Source organism: Medicago sativa, chromosome 6 (genome assembly GCF_051527215.1).
Source record: "Medicago sativa cultivar Bolivia chromosome 6, Bolivia_mono, whole genome shotgun sequence".
Lineage (NCBI taxonomy): Eukaryota > Viridiplantae > Streptophyta > Magnoliopsida > Fabales > Fabaceae > Medicago > Medicago sativa.
In genome coordinates, this window is record NC_140754.1 from 94,566,063 (window position 1) to 94,586,669 (window position 20,607).

At 38.0% G+C, this 20,607-nt stretch overlaps 2 non-coding genes and 1 pseudogene across 2 annotated transcripts; 2 read left to right on the forward strand and 1 right to left on the reverse strand.

Moving 5' to 3' along the window:
* The first annotated feature begins 940 nt into the window (after positions 1-940).
* On the forward strand, positions 941-20,316 carry LOC146918409 (uncharacterized; annotated as a pseudogene).
* On the forward strand, positions 6,421-6,527 carry LOC146918410 (small nucleolar RNA R71). Its single transcript, XR_015017017.1, has one exon. It is a non-coding gene; the product is annotated as a small nucleolar RNA R71 (small nucleolar RNA).
* On the reverse strand, positions 19,078-19,185 carry LOC146918411 (small nucleolar RNA R71). The gene has a single exon (XR_015017128.1). It is a non-coding gene; the product is annotated as a small nucleolar RNA R71 (small nucleolar RNA).
* Positions 20,317-20,607: the final 291 nt, after the last annotated feature.

The following is a 20,607-nucleotide window of genomic DNA, read 5'->3' on the forward strand; positions in this document are numbered from 1 at the left end:
AAGATACTCAGAAGCTTGCCTGCCAGATGGAGACCAAAGGTGACTGCCATTGAGGAAGCTAAAGATTTAAACACTTTAAGTGTCGAAGATCTTGTTAGTTCTCTCAAAGTTCATGAGTTAAGTCTTAATGAACATGAGTCTACTAAGAAGAGTAAATCAATAGCACTTCCATCCAAAGGCAAGTCATCAAAAGCTCACAAAGTAGTTGAATCTGAAGAAGAAGAACTATCTGGTTCAGATTCTGAAGAAGATGCTGCTGAGATGACTATGATCTCTAACAGACTTCAGTATCTGGTCAGAAAGAACAGAAAGTTTCTAACCAGAAAGAGCAACTCCAGAAGCTCAAGGAAAGAAGATCAGAAGGGATGCTTCAACTGTAAGAAGCCTGGACACTTCATTGCTGAATGCCCTGATCTTCAGAAGGAAAAGTCAAAGGACAAGTCAAATAAGTCAACATTCAAACCAAGCAAATTCAAGAAGCAGATTAAGCAGAGTTTAATGGTAACCTGGGATGATTTAGGGAGTGAATCTGGATCTGATAAAGAGGAAGCTGATGAAGACGCAAAGGTAGCTGTTGGATTAGTAGCTACAGATTCAGACTCAAAAGATGAAAATGAGGTATACTCTAAGATTCCCAGAAATAAACTTGTTGAGTCTCTTAAAGAACTTCTTACACATTTTGAAGTAAGAACCAATGAGTTGAAGGATTTAAAAGAAAAATATGTTGATTTGGTAAAACAGCAAAAATCAACTCTATTGGATCTGAAAGCTTCTGAACAAGGACTTAGGGGCTTTGACTTCATGTGTAAAACTTATGAAGATCAGCTCAGGTTCTTTTGTCAGAAGCTACAAGAAAAGTGTAATGAAAAACCTTTAAGACCATGAAATTGCTCTTGAAGATTTTATCATATCTGGCATTGACAGAAGCAGAGTGGGTTCTATGATTTATAGCATTTACAAGAACAATGGCAGAGGAATTGGTTTTCCAGAAGTGAAACTTGAGAAAACCAATCTAAAATCCTATTGTGAATGCATCAAGGAAGGTCTGAAAACCTTGTTTGTACCTGAAGGTGCTGAGTTGGAAACTGTTGTTCAATCAGAACCTGAAGCTTCTAGCTCTAAGGCTAAGATTACTTCAAAGCCAAAGAACTCTAAGCCTAAGGCTATGATCAAATCTGATTCCAAGACTTCAAAGATCAGGATCCTGAAAAGATCAGAACCTGTTCCTCAGAGTCTTGTGAAACCAAAATCTGAGGTTCTGAAGTCTAAGTTTCAGAAGAAGACAATTACTGCTTCTGAAGTACCAAAACCAAAGGTGATGGTTAATCAGAAGCAACCCAACTCACAGCACAAGGTACAGGAAGTGAAGAGTAAAGCCTCAAGTACTAACCTTCCAGGACCCATAGGACAATGGGTACCTAAATCTAAAAATGTCAAAAATGCAGGTATGTCTAAGAGCAGTGCCAAAGCAAAAGTCATGGTACTGATAGAGCCAAACCGCAAGCGCACGGCCTATCGAAGTAATAGTAGTAAGTAGAGTATCGTTCCGCTAGGGAGTTGGTCAATTTAATTAACTTTTAATGAATGATTAGAGGAGAGAAAGTTGATTAGAAAGGGTTTGATTGCTGAAGGTAAAAACAATAATAATAAAGGGGTCTTAGGATCATTGGTTCATCTTAATAACTAATCCTTCACTTGACAAAACCTAAACTTCTAATTTCATGGTTTACACACTAATTTCTAAAGACCGGTTTCCCTTAGCCCCTCACCTTTCCGATGAAAGTCCGGTGAGAGTTTACTTCTAGCAACCAAGCCTATTTCACTGACATGATTACTAGAAGATGCATAGAGGATTGAAACTACTCTTTGTCTCAATAGTTGCAAAGACTATTTCACTGTTTTGCAACTATTGTCTAGATTCACTTGTTCCAACATCAAAGCTCCGCTCTCGCTTTATGAATTGATGTTTGGGATGATGGATTAACGATTATCAAACCCTCCGCTTTCGCTTCCACAGTTTGATAATTGTTAATCCACGTTAAGACGGTGAATCTAGATTAGAAATTAGGGTTACATAGAAATTAGGGTTTAGACATGTTTTGTTTAGGATTGAGTCATTAGACTCCCCAATAATCCTAAGACTAAGAAGTCTACTCACTCATGTTCATCGTAGACATGGAGGAAGAAGAGAGAAATACGGTAAAATAAATTGCAAGGAAAGTAAAAGGAAAATAAAGACTTTTATTAAAATAATACTTGAAATAAACAAAGTAAAGGATGATTGTTTATGGTGGAGAGCTACTCTATTTATAGCTTTACATTCGACTTAGAAACTAAGCAACTAAAAGGATAAAACGGTAAAGCTGCAACAGGGTAACTTGGCCTTGAAGAAAAAGCAGCAAAAGTGGTTCTGGGGACGGGCACGGCCGTGCCACATGTTGGCACGGGCCGTGCCAAGCTTCTGGTAAGGGGAAATGTATTTTTGCCCCGTATCTTCGTATTCTTGCGCTGTATTTTGCTCCAGTCCTCTTTCTTTTGCTCCAAGGCACCTTCCACCATATATTTATTCCTAAAATAAAATAAAAGACAATTTGAAGTAAAATATTCTAAACTAAAATAAAATGCAATAAAATAAAATCAAATCTAAGATAAAACTAAACTAAATAAGGCAATAAATAATGCTATCTATGACTCATCAAACTCCCCCACACTTGAATCTTTGCTTGTCCTCAAGCAAAAGGCAGCAAACATAGCAGCAACGAAGATTGATTTATGGCAATATTAAGAACATAAGTCTCAAAGAAAGGTTTTGCCTCAAGTACACTAATTTCAATTTCAAACACTTCTCATGAACCTATTCTACCCAACATCAAGTCTCAAGTGAGTGTGTGTGTGCAGTCCAACCCTTTTCTTGCTCCTGTATAAGACAGATATTATGAGGAATAGGTTCTATCCTTAGTGCTAAAGTAACCGAGAAAAGTCCTTTCTTCATTTCATATAAGAGTGATGGGAATTTGAGTTAAAATTAAATTAGATATAACAATTAAGCACAAAGGGGCTGCAGATGCTTAGGGGCTATCTATCCTCGTAGGAAGTCTTCTCGGATGTAATTGTCCTTTCCCCCTAGATTCAAAATCACCCTAAGCAGTGCTGCAAGATTATTTATTTGTTTCATCTCCGCGTAGGAAGTCTTTTTGGATGTAATTGTCCTTTCCCCCTAGCATTGATGAATTTGTTTCACTTTAAGTTCAAATTAAGGAGTCACCACCACAATTAGGAAGTCAGGATGTAATTGTCCTTTCCCCCATATGTTGGTGCCATTCTCCCGCCCCATTTAACATTAACAAATTAATAAGAATATAACAATTAAGAACAATTTGATTAATTTTCCCACACAAACTTATACTACTTTTACTCTTAAGACTTTAAAGGGTCTAAGTTAACACTAAAGATAGAACGTGTTCCTTAAAATACCTATTCATACATTTACTCAAGGATTGCAACCGGGTGCTTTTCTCATTGGAGATTTTCACAATAAAACATGATATGGGTATAGCAAGAACATAAGAAACACAAGAAACTATTTTCATGTACCAGAGACAACCTTTAGAGAAGAGACAAAACAAAAATTTTATGCCATATTTACATTAAAAACAAGCTACTTAGTCATGCCTCTTGCTATAAAAACAAAACAAAAGAATAAAGTTCAAGGGAGTTTGGGAACACTACGACTCTAGACACTTTATTAGGCCCCCCCCACACTTAGGGGAAGCATTGTCCTCAATGATTCAAAAGAAAAAGAAATTAAAAGAAGAAGAAGAAGGAGGAGTAGAAGAAGATGAAAGAAGGAGATGAGTAGAAGAATGAGAGATATAGGGATAAGAAGAAGGGAAGAGAGGAAGAGGAAAGCTCACATTTGTTTATTGAGGTCCGTAAGGAGGACCTTGAAGTTGGAGGTGTTGCATCATCCGACGGAGCATCTCATTATTTTCATCATTGACACGGTTGCCCCTTTGAACTTCATTGCGAAGGCCGGAGATCTCAACACCTTGCCTTTGTTGCTCGGTGCTCATCCTCTCGATTTCATTGTGAATCCATGTCCATCTTTGATTTTTATTAAGCTCATCGGCTTCATGGCCATGGTGCCCCTCTTGGTGCAAGTTAGCACCTTCTCCTTCATCATGGTGCAAGCTAGCACCCTCTCCTTCATCATCTTGTTGTTCTAGAACCTGCACATCATCAACATACAACCAATTTTCTTCCACCTCGGTGGTAGTCCGAGATGGGTTAGGCAATAAAAATACGATTGGCACATTTAGCTTAAGTTGGTAATGGAGTGGTGGACGATATTTAATGAAATTCATAGCAATGAGGGTTTCCCGGTTAAGCTTATTGTTTCCCTCAATTGGTTTGATCCCCTCATCCTCACTCACACCAAAACATCGAGCTATGTATGTAATGATGCCAAGAAGAAGAAAAATTTGGTTTAAAAAGGCCAGAACACGGGCACGGCCGTGCCAACCTTGGCACGGGCCGTGCCAACTTTCTGTGGCTCCCAACCTTCTTTTCTTCAAAAACACTGGCACGGCCGTGCCAGATCCAGCACGGGCCGTGCCAACACTCTGGTCAGAGGGACTTCAAAATTTTTCATTTTCTTGATTTTTCTCGAATCATACTTGGACAATTACCTACAAAACAAATTAAAACAAAGAAAAACAAAACAAAAACAATTAAATGCGTGGGTTGCCTCCCACGAAGCGCTCTTTTAATGTCATTAGCTTGACGGTTAGAAAGAGTCCTTAGAATGGATCAAAGATATCATGTTGTGTAGATGGCGCTATAAAACGTTCTTTCACAACATGATCGTTAAGCATGCAACAAGAGTAAAGAGCGGGACCTTTCATAACGTTTTCCAACTCAAATCCTACCATCTTATCACTCACTTGAAAGACGATCCTACCAAGTTTAACATCAATGAGGGCTCCTGCAGTTGCGAGGAACGGTCTACCTAGGATTATAGGGACGTCATCGTCCTCTTCAATGTCAACGACTACAAAATCAGTGGGGATGTATATCCCCTCTATCTTAACAGGTATGTCCTCGACAAATCCTACAAGTTTCATGGTAGAACGATCAGCTATTTTTAATTCCATCTCGGTAGGTTTCAACTCTCCTATCCCTATCCTTTTAAGCAGAGACAAAGGCAGCAAACTAACACTAGCTCCTAAGTCACATAAGGCTTTGTTTATGGATTCATTCCCAATTTCACATGGTATGGCAAAGCTACCTGGATCTCTAAGCTTAGGGGGTGCTTCTTGGATGATTGCACTAGTTTCCTTAGCCAAGGCTATTGTCTCATTATGCTCTATAGCCCTTTTCTTTGAAAAAATTTCCTTTAAAAACTTGGCATAAAGAGGCATCCTAGACAAAGCTTCAGCAAAGGGAAGTTTAATGCAAATCTTCCTAAGTATGTTAACAAATTTTTCAAATTTACCCTCTAATTTAAGCTTTTCGGGATTTAAGGGGGATGGAGTTTTGTTTTCTTCAAGTGGTTTAGCTTCTTCTATCACAACTTTATCACCTAAGGGCTTGACATTTTCTTTCCCAATGTTTTTAACCTTAGCAAAAGTTTCGCCTAATTTACTACCCCTAAAAGATATGACATTAACTTGGGCTTTGGGGTTGGCTTCGGTTTGACCAGGAAAGACTCCCGGTGTTTGGGAAGATGTAGCCACTTGTTGGGCTATTTGGGCGATTTGTGTTTCAAGCATTTTAGAGTGAGTAGCAATAGAATCAACCTTGGTATTGAGCTTGGAAAGAGAATCATTCAGAAATCCAGTTTGGTTTTTAAGTTCTTGGAGTTGTTTGTTTTGGTTGGCAATAGAATTTTCCAACAAAATTTCCAAATTGGATTTTTGAGTGAATCTTTGGTTGTTTGCATAACCGGGTGGTGCTACTTGTCCATAGAGATTTTGGTTTTTATAAAAATTTTGATTTTGTCGTATCCCTTGGTTGTATTGAGCATAATTCATTTGCTCAACACCATTAGTAGCACTACCTAGTTGGCAATCAACACCAGCATGACCAGCTATACCACATATTTCACAAGAAGGAGTAGATGCAGAATTGATAGCACTAACATTGAATTTTTCAAGTTTTTCAGTTAGTGTATCAATTTTAGAAGCAAGGTGATCATAGTTAGAGACTTCGTGTATACCTGCCTCCTTTTTGGAGGATGAAGAACTAGAGATGGCTCTCTCGTCGGTCCATTTGTAATGATTTTGAGCCATGTCTTCAATTAGGGCATACGCCTCCGTGTAGTTTTTGTTCATAAGTGCTCCACCTGCAGCTGCATCAACAGACATCTTAGTGGTATAAGACAAGCCATTATAAAAAGTGTGGACTATAAGCCACTTCTCTAGGCCATGGTGGGGACAAAGTCTTAGCATTTCTTTGAAACGCTCCCACGCCTCATAGAGAGATTCCCCATCTTTTTGATTGAACCGTGTGATTTGGTCTCTAAGTTTAGCGGTTTTAGATGGTGGAAAGAAACGGGCAAGGAATGCTTGCCTCATCTGATCCCATGAAGTAATGGAACCGACTTCGAGGGAATGGAACCAAGCGCTAGCTCTATCCCTTAAGGAAAAGGGAAAGAGATGAAGTCTTACGGCCTCTTGGTTCTCCTTCATGGTTCCACTAATTCGTAGGAAAACAGAGATGTGAAGATTGGGATCCTCTGTGGGGGATCCCGAGAATTGGTTTTGCTGCACCAAGTTAAGTAGGGCAGGCTTGATTTCAAAGTTGTCATCCTCAACCGTTGGGTACACAATAACAGCTTGTGGCTCATCCGTTGACGGCGTTGCATACTCTTTGAGAGTGCGATTGGCCATGGCGGTGTTATTTTGTGCTGCTCTCCTCCTTCTATGTAAGAACCTTTCGATCTCGGGTATGAATACCGCTTGATTTCTAGTTCTTCGCATACAAGGTTGAGAACCCAAGAAGTTAACGATAACAGAAAAATAAAAAGGTAAAAATAAAAATAAAAAGAAAAGAGAAAGAAGAAGAGAGAATTCTAATCACTAAGAAAAAGCTAATCAAATTAGTTAACTCCCCGGCAACGGCGCCAAAAACTTGATAGAGCCAAACCGCAAGCGCACGGCCTATCGAAGTAATAGTAGTAAGTAGAGTATCGTTCCGCTAGGGAGTTGGTCAATTTAATTAACTTTTAATGAATGATTAGAGGAGAGAAAGTTGATTAGAAAGGGTTTGATTGCTGAAGGTAAAAACAATAATAATAAAGGGGTCTTAGGATCATTGGTTCATCTTAATAACTAATCCTTCACTTGACAAAACCTAAACTTCTAATTTCATGGTTTACACACTAATTTCTAAAGACCGGTTTCCCTTAGCCCCTCACCTTTCCGATGAAAGTCCGGTGAGAGTTTACTTCTAGCAACCAAGCCTATTTCACTGACATGATTACTAGAAGATGCATAGAGGATTGAAACTACTCTTTGTCTCGATAGTTGCAAAGACTATTTCACTGTTTTGCAACTATTGTCTAGATTCACTTGTTCCAACATCAAAGCTCCGCTCTCGCTTTATGAATTGATGTTTGGGATGATGGATTAACGATTATCAAACCCTCCGCTTTCGCTTCCACAGTTTGATAATTGTTAATCCACGTTAAGACGGTGAATCTAGATTAGAAATTAGGGTTACATAGAAATTAGGGTTTAGACATGTTTTGTTTAGGATTGAGTCATTAGACTCCCCAATAATCCTAAGACTAAGAAGTCTACTCACTCATGTTCATCGTAGACATGGAGGAAGAAGAGAGAAATACGGTAAAATAAATTGCAAGGAAAGTAAAAGGAAAATAAAGACTTTTATTAAAATAATACTTGAAATAAACAAAGTAAAGGATGATTGTTTATGGTGGAGAGATACTCTATTTATAGCTTTACATTCGACTTAGAAACTAAGCAACTAAAAGGATAAAACGGTAAAGCTGCAACAGGGTAACTTGGCCTTGAAGAAAAAGCAGCAAAAGTGGTTCTGGGGACGGGCACGGCCGTGCCACATGTTGGCACGGGCCGTGCCAAGCTTCTGGTAAGGGGAAATGTATTTTTGCCCCGTATCTTCGTATTCTTGCGCTGTATTTTGCTCCAGTCCTCTTTCTTTTGCTCCAAGGCACCTTCCACCATATATTTATTCCTAAAATAAAATAAAAGACAATTTGAAGTAAAATATTCTAAACTAAAATAAAATGCAATAAAATAAAATCAAATCTAAGATAAAACTAAACTAAATAAGGCAATAAATAATGCTATCTATGACTCATCAGGTACCTAGACAGCGGTTGCTCAAGACACATGACAGGAGAGAAGTCAATGTTCCTCAGCCTAACAATGAAAGAGGGAGGAAATGTGAAATTTGGAGGCAACCTGTCTGGCAAAATCATAGGTACAGGAACTATTGGTAATTCCTCTACCTCAATTAATAATGTATGGTTGGTAGATGGTCTTGAACATAACCTTTTGAGCATAAGTCAATTTTGTGATAATGGTTATGATGTGCTTTTTGACAAAACCAACTGTACTGTAATCAACAAGGAAGACAAATCCATTGTATTCAAGGGAAAGAGAGTTGATAATGTCTACAAAATCAATTTTTCTGAACTGGCTGATCATAAGGTAATTTGCCTTCTATCAGTGAATGATAAGAAATGGATGTGGCACAGAAGGTTGGGACATGCTAACTGGAGATTAATCTCTAAGCTTAGTAAGTTACAACTTGTCAAAGGCCTACCAGACATTGACTATCATTCAGATGCACTCTGTGGTGCATGTTAGAGAGGAAAAATTGTGAAATCATCTTTTAAAACCAAAGACATTGTTTCAACCTCCAGACCCTTAGAACTACTCCATATTGATTTATTTGTACTAGTAAGTACTGCATCCTTATATGGAAGTAAATATGGATTAGTCATTGTTGAAGATTATAGCAGATGGACTTGGGTGAAATTCCTGAAAAGTAAAGATCATGCATATGATGTATTTAGTAACTTCTGAACACTGATTCAAACTGAAAAAGAGTCAAAATGATCATGGTGAAATCAGAAGTGATCATGGTGGAGAGTTTGAAAATGAGCCATTTGAAGCTTTTTGTGAAAAACATGGAATTCTCCATGAATTCTCTTCTCCTAGAACTCCACAACAAAATAGGGTTGTAGAGAGAAAGAATATAACTTTACAAGAAATGGCCAGAACCATGATCCATGAAAACAATTTGGCAAAACATTTTTGGGCAGAAGCAGTGAATACAACATGTTATGTCCAGAACAGGATCGATATCAGACCTATTTTGGAGGAAACAACATATGAACTCTTTAAAGGAAGAAAACCCAATATCTCTTACTTTCATCAATTTGGATGTACATGTTACATTCTGAATAACAAGCTCTACCTAAAGAAATTTGATGCCAAGGCCGAAAGAGGAATCTTTTTAGGTTACTCTGAAAGGTCAAAGGCATACAGAGTGTATAATTCAGAAACACTTTGTGTTTAAGAATCTATGCATGTCAGATTTGATGACAAAGAGCTTGAAGATAAAAATTCAAAGCAAGGTGAAAGTGTTGCAGAGATACAGGTTCCTGAAGATACTCCAGAACCTGATCAGATAGCTGAATCTGAAGATAGTCCAGAAGCTGAACCCACATCAGAAGCCCAAGATGGCTCACATCAAGCAAATCCTCCCAGAAACACATTCAAACATAAGTCTTCACATCCAGAAGAATTAATCATTGGAAACAAAGATAGTCCAAGAAGAACAAGATCATACTTCAGACAAGAAGATTCAATGATTGGACTGATCTCAATGATTGAACCTACAACTGTTGATGAAGCACTTTCAGATGATGGATGGATCTTAGCTATGCAAGAAGAGTTGAATCAATTCCAAAGAAATGATGTGTGGGATCTGGTACCCAAACCTCAGCACAAGAACATTATTGGAACAAAATGGGTATTCAGAAACAAGTTGAATGAGCAAGGAGAAGTAACAAGAAACAAAGCAAGACTTGTTGCACAAGGGTACAATCAACAAGAAGGCATTGATTATACTGAAACATTTGCTCCAGTTGCAAGATTGGAAGCAATCAGGTTACTTCTGTCCTATGCAGTTAATCATGGCATAATATTATATCAGATGGATGTCAAGAGTGCTTTTCTTAATAGAGTCATTGAAGAAGAAGTGTATGTCAAGAAACCTCCTGGATTTGAGGATATTAAGTATCCTGACCATGTTTTTAAACTGGAGAAATCACTATATGGCTTGAAACAAGCTCCCAGAGCTTGGTATGATAGACTAAGTAATTTCTTAATCAAAAATGATTTTGAAAGAGGACAGGTTGATACAACACTCTTCAGAAGGACCCTTGAGAAAGATATTCTTGTTGTGCAAATATATGTTGATGATATAATATTTGGTTCTACTAATGCATCTCTTTGCAAGGAATTCTCTAAGTTAATGCAGGATGAATTTGAAATGAGCATGATGGGAGAGCTGAAGTTCTTCCTTGGCATTCAAATCAACCAATGCAAAGATGGAGTTTATGTTCATCAATCAAAGTATACAAAGGAGCTTCTGAAGAAGTTCAAACTTGAAGATTGTAAAGTGATGAACACTCCAATGCACCCTACGTGCACCTTAAGCAAAGAAGATGAAGGAGTTAAAGTAGATCAGAAGTTGTACAGAGGTATGATTGGTTCTTTGTTATACCTCACTGCATCTAGGCCAGATATTTTATTCAGTGTATGCTTGTGTGCAAGATTCCAATCAGATCCTAGAGAATCTCATATGACTGTTGTCAAGAGAATCTTCAGGTATTTGAAAGGAACAACTAATCTTGGACTTCTTTATAGGAAATCCTTAGATTATAAGCTAATTGGATTCTGTGATGCTGATTATGTTGGTGATAGGATTGAAAGAAAGTCAACCAGTGGCAATTGTCAATTTCTGGGTGATAATCTTATATCCTGGGCAAGCAAAAGACAAACAACTATTGTTATGTCTACAGCAGAAGCAGAATACATTTCAGCTGCAAGTTGTTGTACACAACTACTTTGGATGAAACATCAGTTGGAAGACTATCAAATAATTGCTAACAGTATTCCCATTTATTGTGATAATACTGCTGCTATTTGTTTGTCTAAAAATCCAATTTTGCATTCAAGAGCTAAGCATATTGAAATCAAACACCATTTTATCAAAGACTATGTTCAAAAAGGAGTTTTAGATATACAATTCATTGATACTGAGAATCAATGGGCTGATATATTTACTAAGCCTTTAACTGTTGAAATGTTTGATTTTATAAAGAAAAATTTGAACATTCACTACATGTCTGATTAAATTTTGCTTGCTCATGAATAGGATTTTAGGTTCTGAAGTCAGTTCAGAAGCAGTGGTCCATCAGAAGCTCTTTATTGAGGTTCTGAGGAAAATTCGCTTCTGATGATGACGTCAGCATCTGAAGTCCAGAAGCTGGATTTTATGCTTCTGAATAGTAGAGTTAGTGGAAACGTTGGGAGTTACTTTTTCTGGTAACTTCTGGCCCACTAACTTGGTAGTTACTCTGAGAATTTCTGACGTGGCCTGTCTGTATTGGTGTATAACTAAAAAGGGCAATGATGATTTAATAGCTTTGAAAGTACTTTCACGCGCCCCCAATTGTCATTAATGTTATGTTTGTTTGTCTCTTTTGAATTGCAATCGTTTTTACTCTTAACACTTTGTCAATTCACACACTACTCACTTCACAAACAAACACTTTGCTTTCAAACCTGTTCTTGCGAAGTAAGCGCAATTCTCTCAACCCTAGAACCCTAAAAGAATCATCTTCATCATCATCAAATGGCATCATCAAGCTCACAACGAGAAGTTCCAGAATCTACTGCACAAGTGGTCCCTGACTATGACTACAGAGGAAGATCCATGAAACTAGAGGAATGGGATTTATTGGTTCAAATAGAAAATCCGCTGGATTTTGCATCTCTAGCATTTCATGATTGTTGGATCAGAAGTTACTATGAAAAGCAAGGACTTTTGCAATACTTCAAGATGTTGAATGGACCAACATACGAAGCCATGGTTAGGCACTTCTGGGTGAGAGCTAAGGTATATGACAAAGCTGCATCTATAGTTGAAGAAAGTCAAATGGTTTTGCTTTATCCAGAACTGGAAGGGAAAACTAGAGAAGAAATGGGACTTGAGCCATTTACTTACGTTGAAATCAGGTCAAGTATTTGTGGTATCCCAGTAAGAATTGCAGAATGGCAGATGGAATCTGTACTTGGTGTAGAAGCTTCTGGGAAATACTCTGGAATTAATCTTTCAAGCGCTGCTGATGAACGCTTCTGGAAAGAAAAAGCAAACATGGTTATATATAATTCCACGAAGGAAGGAATGTATGCTGATTTGGACATGGAAACTAAGTTGCTTCTGAAGATTCAGAATGAGAATTTGCTTCCATGTGGTGGAAATGATAAACCCAATTTGGCACAGAAAGTTTTTCTCCAGTACTTCATCAAAAAGGAAAAGGTGAATGTGCCCAAATACATGTTCAAGTGGTTGATTGACAATCTGAAGAAGAGTCAGTTGCAGGATAGACCCTGGGTTCCTTATGGAAGGCTCTTATCAGAAATATTTTATCAAGGTGGAGTTTTGGACAGACTAAGCAGTGTTGAAGCCTTTACAGATAAACTGCTTGACACTAAGACTGGGAAGTTCATCAATGCGCACACACTCCAGCATATGAAGCTTATCAGTAATGTCACCAAGCTTGATACTGACTTAAGTGAATCCAGTGCCAAGTCTGATCTCATGAAGGACTTCCCACCCATCTGTAAGAAGGATCCTCTTGATGTGCAGATGTATTACATCAAGGATCACTATGAGGCAACCAACAAGGTCATCAGGTTGGAGGATGTACCTGAAGAGATGTTTGGTGGCGCTCTGCCACATGCCAGAGGCAGAAAGTCAAAGAGGAAGTTGACTGAAGAAGAGTATTTGAAAGTTGAAAAATCTACTCATAAGGCAAAGGTTGCTTCTGACAAGCTCAAGATTGGTGGTTCTACAATGCCATCAATTGAGGAAGTGGCTGCATTTTTGGTTGTGCCTGATCAACCTACAATACCAAAGAAAAAGAGGAAGCCAGCAGTAAGGAAGATTAGGGAATCTCCTTATGTTGTTAAGAAAGCAGAGGATGTTGAAGCTGCTTCTGATTTGGCTTCAATGGATTTAAAAGGGAAGAAGGCAGAAGATGAAAAAGTCTTGGAAATCGCATCTGAACTACAAGAGTCTGTGGCCTCAGAAGCTAAGAACTTGATGCTGATGGCAAGTGAGTCTGCTCAAAAGGATTCTGATCCTGAACCAGAAGTGGTAGTCAATGTATCATCAGATTCCTCATCCTCACCATCATCAGATTCTGATGATGATATACCCATAGGACTCCTTTTTCAAAAACCAGTAAAAAGCCATCCAACATCAACCAAGACCAACAAAAAGCCCTCTCAGTCAAGCACTTATGAGCCAGTGGGTCATATAATCAATCAAAAGCTAGAAGAAATGGCTGAGAGAAGAGACCATGTCATTGATAGTATTCTCCGTCATCACCCTCAACCTCTTAACATTCAACCCCTCAACATGGTTGTACCAGAAAATGTTGAACCTAACTCAGAGAAAGCTTCTGAGACAACCTCAGAAGCAGCTGCTTCTGATAAAGTTGTTTCAGAAAGCCCCCAACAACAAACACCTGAACCACACAAACCCTCATCACCTCAACAACAACAATCACCCAAAGCTGATAGTGACCCCCAACCCAACATTCAAATAGAGCTAACATCACCCCAACCAAACCCTCAATCAGAGCAAGCTTCACCTCAACCTACCCCAATGGATATTGATAACCATCAAGTCAATCTCCAAACTTCAACCTCAACCGCACAAATTAACCCTGACCAACCATCCTCTTCAACCCAATCTGAGCAACTCACCATTCCAGAGTCTAACCCTGTTCAAGATCTTTCTCTTAGTAACTCTGACCTAGAAATCCTTGAACAACCACCGCTGGACATACTGGAATCTGAGTACATTGACTCTGAGTTACTCAAGATCCTTTCAGAGATGCAGGATCTGGTACAGAACAGAAGGATGATTGATCTGCCATCAGCTTATGAGGAACAATGGGAATCCTTGCAGAAGAAAGCTACTGATCTGATAGCATCTGTAAGTAGAAAATGTATCAGAATCAAGACTGCTGCTGTAAGGAGGTTTTTGAAGGATCTGAAGTTAGCCAAGAGAGGTCCAAGGCTGCTTCTGACAAATGAGCCATTCTACTTAGAAGCTGACTACATGACAAGAGAAGCCAGGATGTTCAAGCTACTAAGGCAGAAGATGGCAAAGCAACAGCAGGAAGCTAAAGCAAGGGAAATTGCTCTTCTTCAGAGGCAACAAGCTCTTGAAGAACTGGTGAAGAAGCAAGCGGAACAAAAGGAGAAGATGATGAAACAACAACAAACCAAACCTTAGTTGCACACCCTAGTGTCTATTTTCTTTGTTGTTTGTTTTAGCTGTTTCAGTTCTTGCTTCTGAACATTTCATGCTTTAAATTTCCTACTGTTTCTGAATGCTTAGTTGGTTCTGATTCATAATGCCTTGATATTTTGTTTATATACATATACATTACTCTGATTCAATTTTTTATTTATGCTCTGATTATATTTTGATAAGATTATAGGTTCTGATTATAGTTATACTCTCTTCATGTTTGAGTTTTTCTCAAATCTTTTTGTCTTTATTGCTTATTTGCTTTTTGCTAATGACAAAAGGGGGAGTATATGTGATAGTATTTAAAGGCTCTGAGCTCCATTAATGATATTTGAAAATTATTTTGAAAAACTTCTATCATTTTTACCTGAAAGGTATAAGCTATGAACGAAAGAAGGAGTATCAAATTTCAAATAAAATTAATTGAACCATTCTTCTTATCTATAATCTCTTCTCAATTAATTATTGTTTAAAGCTCTGATATTATTGCGCGCTCAATGAATTTAATTAACCTGGATAGAACTTAGGGGGAGCTTACAAACCTCACCTTAAAGACTATCAGACTCAGGGGGAGTTAGAGCTTACAAACCTCTGACTCTGAGCTTACAAACCTCAGAACCCCAAAGTAAACTTGTTAATTAGATTAACAACAATTGATCAATTTTAAATACTATTGTTTGTCATCATCAAAAAGGGGGAGATTGTTGGAACAAAATGTGTTTAACAATGAACCTTAAAGAGTTTTGATGATAACAAGGTATTAAAAATTGTAAATTGGACTAGCTAATATTTGTTCAAGTGTACATGACCATAGTTAAAAATGTACATCATATAAAGGTTCTGAAGAAAAAAAAGAGAGCTAAGGAATCAAGAAAAGGAAGCTTGAAAGCATCTGAAAAGAAGTGCATCTGAAGTCATAAGTGCTCCTGAAGAATGATGACGTCATCAGAAGCTGAAGGTCATCAGAAGCTGAAAGTCATCAGAAGCGGATAGCCTTCAGAAGCGGATAGTCATCAGAAGCAGATAGTTCAGAAGTGACTTCATCAGAAGCTGAAGCTCATCAGAAGCTGATTATCACCACAAGCTGAAGATTCAAAGATCAACACTTCAAAAGCTGTCTATTGGATTCGAAAACACTGCAGAAGACTAGTGGATGGTTGCAACAGTCATTTTGGTGAAGATTTGAAGGCATTGGAATCTTATCTTCAAAAAGCGTTGACATTTTACTTTGTACGAACTGTACAACCACCTTCTCCACTACTCTGTTTTGTGTCCACGCTACAAGACAAGAAAACAACTCTAGAATAACAGCTATGCCTGCAAAGACGTTCCTTCACAATGGGAATGGATTTCAAATTGGTTCTTCATAGGACAACAACCAAATCAGGCAAAAGATCATTGGTGAAAGATCAAGCTTCAACAACGACTCTTTTGATGTGCTGGAAATTTCACAATGTCTCTTTCACACCTCTATATAAAGGAGTGAAGACTTAGAGTTTTGGTAATGCTGAACGAAAGACTCTCAACTTTTTTACAAGTGCCAAATCTCTGCTGAAATTGTTCTGCATTCACTTAGAATTTCTGTGTCTCAAAGTCATATCTTAGAAATTCTTAAGTTTTAGAGTCTGTATCTGATTTGTACTGTGAGCACCTCTGATTGTATATCAAGTGTTCAACCTTAAACAATTTTCTGTGTAATTTTGTTTAGTTAGAAGTCTCTTGCAGTTGTGCTTGAGCATGGAAGTCTCTTGATTGTGTTCTTGAGCATAGGAAGACTTTTGCAAAGTGTGCTTGAGCAAAGGAAGTCTCTTGCAGGTGTGCTTGAGCAATTGTAATCAGATATTACATTCTAGTGAAATCTCCTTGGAAGTGCAAGGGGGACTGGACTACTTCCGGATTATGGAAGGAACCAGTATAATTGCTTTGTGTCGTTCTTCTTCTTTCTCTCTGTTTTATTCCACTGCGTTCAGATTCTGATTATCACTTCAGCAGCTGTTTCACTTAGCTTCTGATCAGTGTGTTCAGTTTTTAGGAGAAACGAAGAATTTTCCAAAACACAATTCAACCCCCCTTCTTGTGTTTTTCTCACCTTTAGCTGCATCCTGAGAGTTGACACCAGATTCTCTGTCATGGGTAGCTACAAGTCCAGTTAGGACTTCAGTATCATTTTCCTTAATGATGGAAGGAAAATTCATTATTACATCTGATTCTGCTGCTGAAATTTCCATAACCTTCTCATCTTGAGGAATTTTCTCGATAAACTTCATAAAATATAAGGTCCTGCTATTGATAGTCTTATCAGCAGTAGAAACCTTAAGGCATTTATCAGAAGCATCCTTTGATCTCCTCAGAATCTCCAGCAGTTTACCTTGGTGGAAGATTTCAGACAATAATCTCCCACATGGTACTTGCTTTCTACCTTTGTTGATGCCTTCATTTATTGCCCAGCATAAATGATGCATGATGTATCTTGGGAGATTGATCTTCTCGAAAGCAGCCATGAAGTATATTGCCAGCTTATGGTCCTGATTAGGTTGATCAGACCCTCCTCCTATCTGAAAGAAGCAGTCTGTGCTGAACTTCACCAGCATCCTGTGATGAATCTCCATATCTGAAGTTTTAGCAGCTGAGTTTCCTTCCAGCAGCAAGTTGGTGTAGCTTTCCAGCAGGATATCATCCTTTTTGACATCCCACTTAAATCTGCCTTCAGGAGCCACCCTGCAAGCTTTAGCAATAACTTCTTCTGTGATGGTTACTGGAATACCCATCACAGCTGACCTGATCTCTAAACCACTGACCTGTTTAAGATCCTTTTCCTTTCCCATCTTTCCCTTTAGACTGGGATTCTTAGACACTTCTTGTCTTCCTTCTGCCTTTGCATCCTTCCCGTTGTAGACTTCTGCCCTTATGATGAGTCATAGAATAGTCTATTTTAATGCTTTATTTAGTACCGTTTTATTTAGATTTAGTTTTATTTTATTTTAGTTTTATTTCCTTTTTGAATATTTTACTTTAAATTGCTTTTTATTATATTTAGGAACGAATATATGGTGGAAGGTGTCTTGGAGCAAAAGAAAGAGGACTGGAGCAAATACAGTGCAAAAATATGAAGATACGGGACAAAAATATAATCCCACCAAGTCAGGAGCTTGGCATGGCCCGTGCCAACATGTGGCACGGCCGTGCCACCTCCAGAAGCCACTTTTGCTGCTTTTCTTCAAGCCCAAGTTACCCTGTTGCAGCTTTACTGTTTTGCCCTTTTAGTTGCTTAGTTTCTAAGTCGATTGTAAAACTATAAATAGAGTAGCTCTCCACCATAAACATTCACCTTACTTTGGCTTAGAATATTTCAAGTATTATTTCAATAAAGTATTTTATTCTATTTACTTTCTTTCACAATTTATTGTCTTATCTCTTCTTCCCCCGTGTCTACGATGAACATGAGTGAGTAGACTTCTTTGTCTTGGGATTGTTGGAAAAGTCTAAATGACATAATCCTAACAAACCAAGCTTTAACCCTAATTCTATGTAGCCGTAATTTCTAATTTAGATTCACCGTCTTAACATGAATTAACAATTATCAAATTGTGGAAGCGAAAGCGGAGGGTTTGATAATTGTTAATCCATTATCCCAAACATCAATTCATAAAGCGAGAGCGGAGCTTTGATGTTGGAACAAGTGAATCTAGACAATAATTGCAAGACAGTGAAATAGTCCTTGCAATTATTGAGACATATGTAGTTTCAATCCTTATAAGCATCTTTATTATTATTGTTATTTACCTTCAGCAATCAAACCTCCTTTTATCAAACTTTCTTCTCCTCTAATCATTCTTTAAAGGTTAATTAAGTTGAACAACTCCCTAGCGGAACGATACTCTTTCTTACTACTATTACTTCGATAGGTCGTGCACTTGCGGTTTGGCCCTATCAAGTTTTTGGCGCCGTTGCGGGGGAGTTGTTGTAATTTGATTAACTTTTTAATAGTGATTAGACTGAAAAAAATCTTTTTCTTTATTTTATTTTATATATATATATATATATATATATCTTTCTTTTTCTATTTCTTCTTTTGCCTTTAACTTCTTGGGAAGATAATAACGATATGGCTAAGGAATGCACTCTCATAGAGTATGCAATCCCATCTTCAAATGAGTCATACGATGCTATTGTGTACCCAACGGTTGATGACAATTTTGAAATAGACCCTGCACTTATTGAGTTAGTGCAGCAAAATCAATTTTTTGGATCACCCACTGAGGATCTGAATATTCATATTTCAATTTTTTTAAGACTCAGTGGAACCGTGAATGCAAACCAAGAGGTCGTAAGGCTGCACTACTTTTCTTTTTCCTTAGGGGGAAGAGCTAGTGCTTGGTTTAATTCATTAAAACTTGGTTCTATCACTTCATGGCACCAAATGAAGCAAGCTTTTCTTGCCCAATTCTTTCCTCATTCTAAAATTGTTCACTTAAGAAAACAAATCATACAATTCACTCAAAAAGATGGAGAATCTCTTTACGATGCGTGGGAGCGTTTCAAAGAAATGTTTAGACTTTGTCCCCATCATGGTTTAGAGAATTGGATTATTATTCACACTTTTTATAATGGCCTTTTGTATCCCACAAAAATTTATGTTGATGCAGCTGCAGGTGGAGCTTTGATGAATAAAACATACACAGGAGCATATGCTTTGATCGAGGACATGGCACAAAATCACTTTCAGTGGACCTATGAAAGGGACATCACTAATGTTGCTCCTTCACCCTCTAAAAAAGAGGAAGGTATGTATGAAATTTCTACCCTTGATCATCTATCTGCTAAGGTGGACGCACTTTTTCAAAAATTTGATAAATTAAGTGTAAGTGTTGTCACACCTACTCCTGTTTCACCACCATGTGAATTTTGTGGAATACTTGGCCATACTAGCGTTGAATGCCAACTAGGAAGTGTTGTTGAAAGTCCCGAGCAATTAAACTATGATAAATATGATCAAGGGATGAGGCCAAAACAAATTTTTTTTAACAAAACACGTCAAAATCCCTTTGGACAACAAACAACACCACCCGGTTATGCAAACAACCAAGGAGTCCCTCAAAAATCCAGCTTGGAAATTTTACTAGAAAAATGTGTTATGGAACAATCCAAGCAATTTCAAGAACTTAAAACTCAAATTGGATTTTTGAACGACTCTTGTGTCAAGCTTACATATAAAGTGGACTCCATTTCTACTTACCAAAGTTTTCTAGAGACTCAAATATCTCAAGTAGCCCAGCAAGCGGCTACTTCCTCTCAAACCTCCGAAGTCCTTCCAGGCCATACCAAAACCAACCCCAAAGACCATATAAGTGTTATCACTCTTAGGGATGGTAAACAATTAGAGGACCCAGTTGTAAAAGTTAAGAACAATGAAGGAGAGGTAAGGAGTGATGAGCCTCAAAGTGAGAAAGCTATAGGAGAGGATGACAAGCCATTTGTTTCACCATCTCATGAGCCTAAAAGTCCTTTAACACAAGAGTTTGCTAAACCCAAGTTAGATGAGCAGTTTAGAAATTTTATTGAAATACTTCCAAACTTAAGGATCCAGAGAGATTTTCCATACCATGTGTCACAGGATATAAAACATTTGAGAAAGTCATGCGTGATTTGGGAGAGAATGTTAGTTTGTTGCCATTATCCCTTAGTGAGAGATTGGGTATAGGATAGTTAAAACCACTTTCTAACCGTCAAGCTAGTGACTCTAAACAAGCGCTTCGTGGGAGGCAACCCACGCATTTAATTGCTTTGTTTCGTTTGTTTTTCTTTGTTTTAAGTTGTTTTGCAGGTAATTGTCCAATTGTGATTCGAAAAAATTGAAAAAAAAGAAAAATTTTGAAGCCTCCTTACCAGAAGGTTGGCACGGCCCGTGCTGAAGCTGGCATGGCCGTGCCATGTTTGTAACACAAAAAAACGACCTGAGCCACAGAAAGTTGGCACGGCCCATGCCAAGGGTGGCAC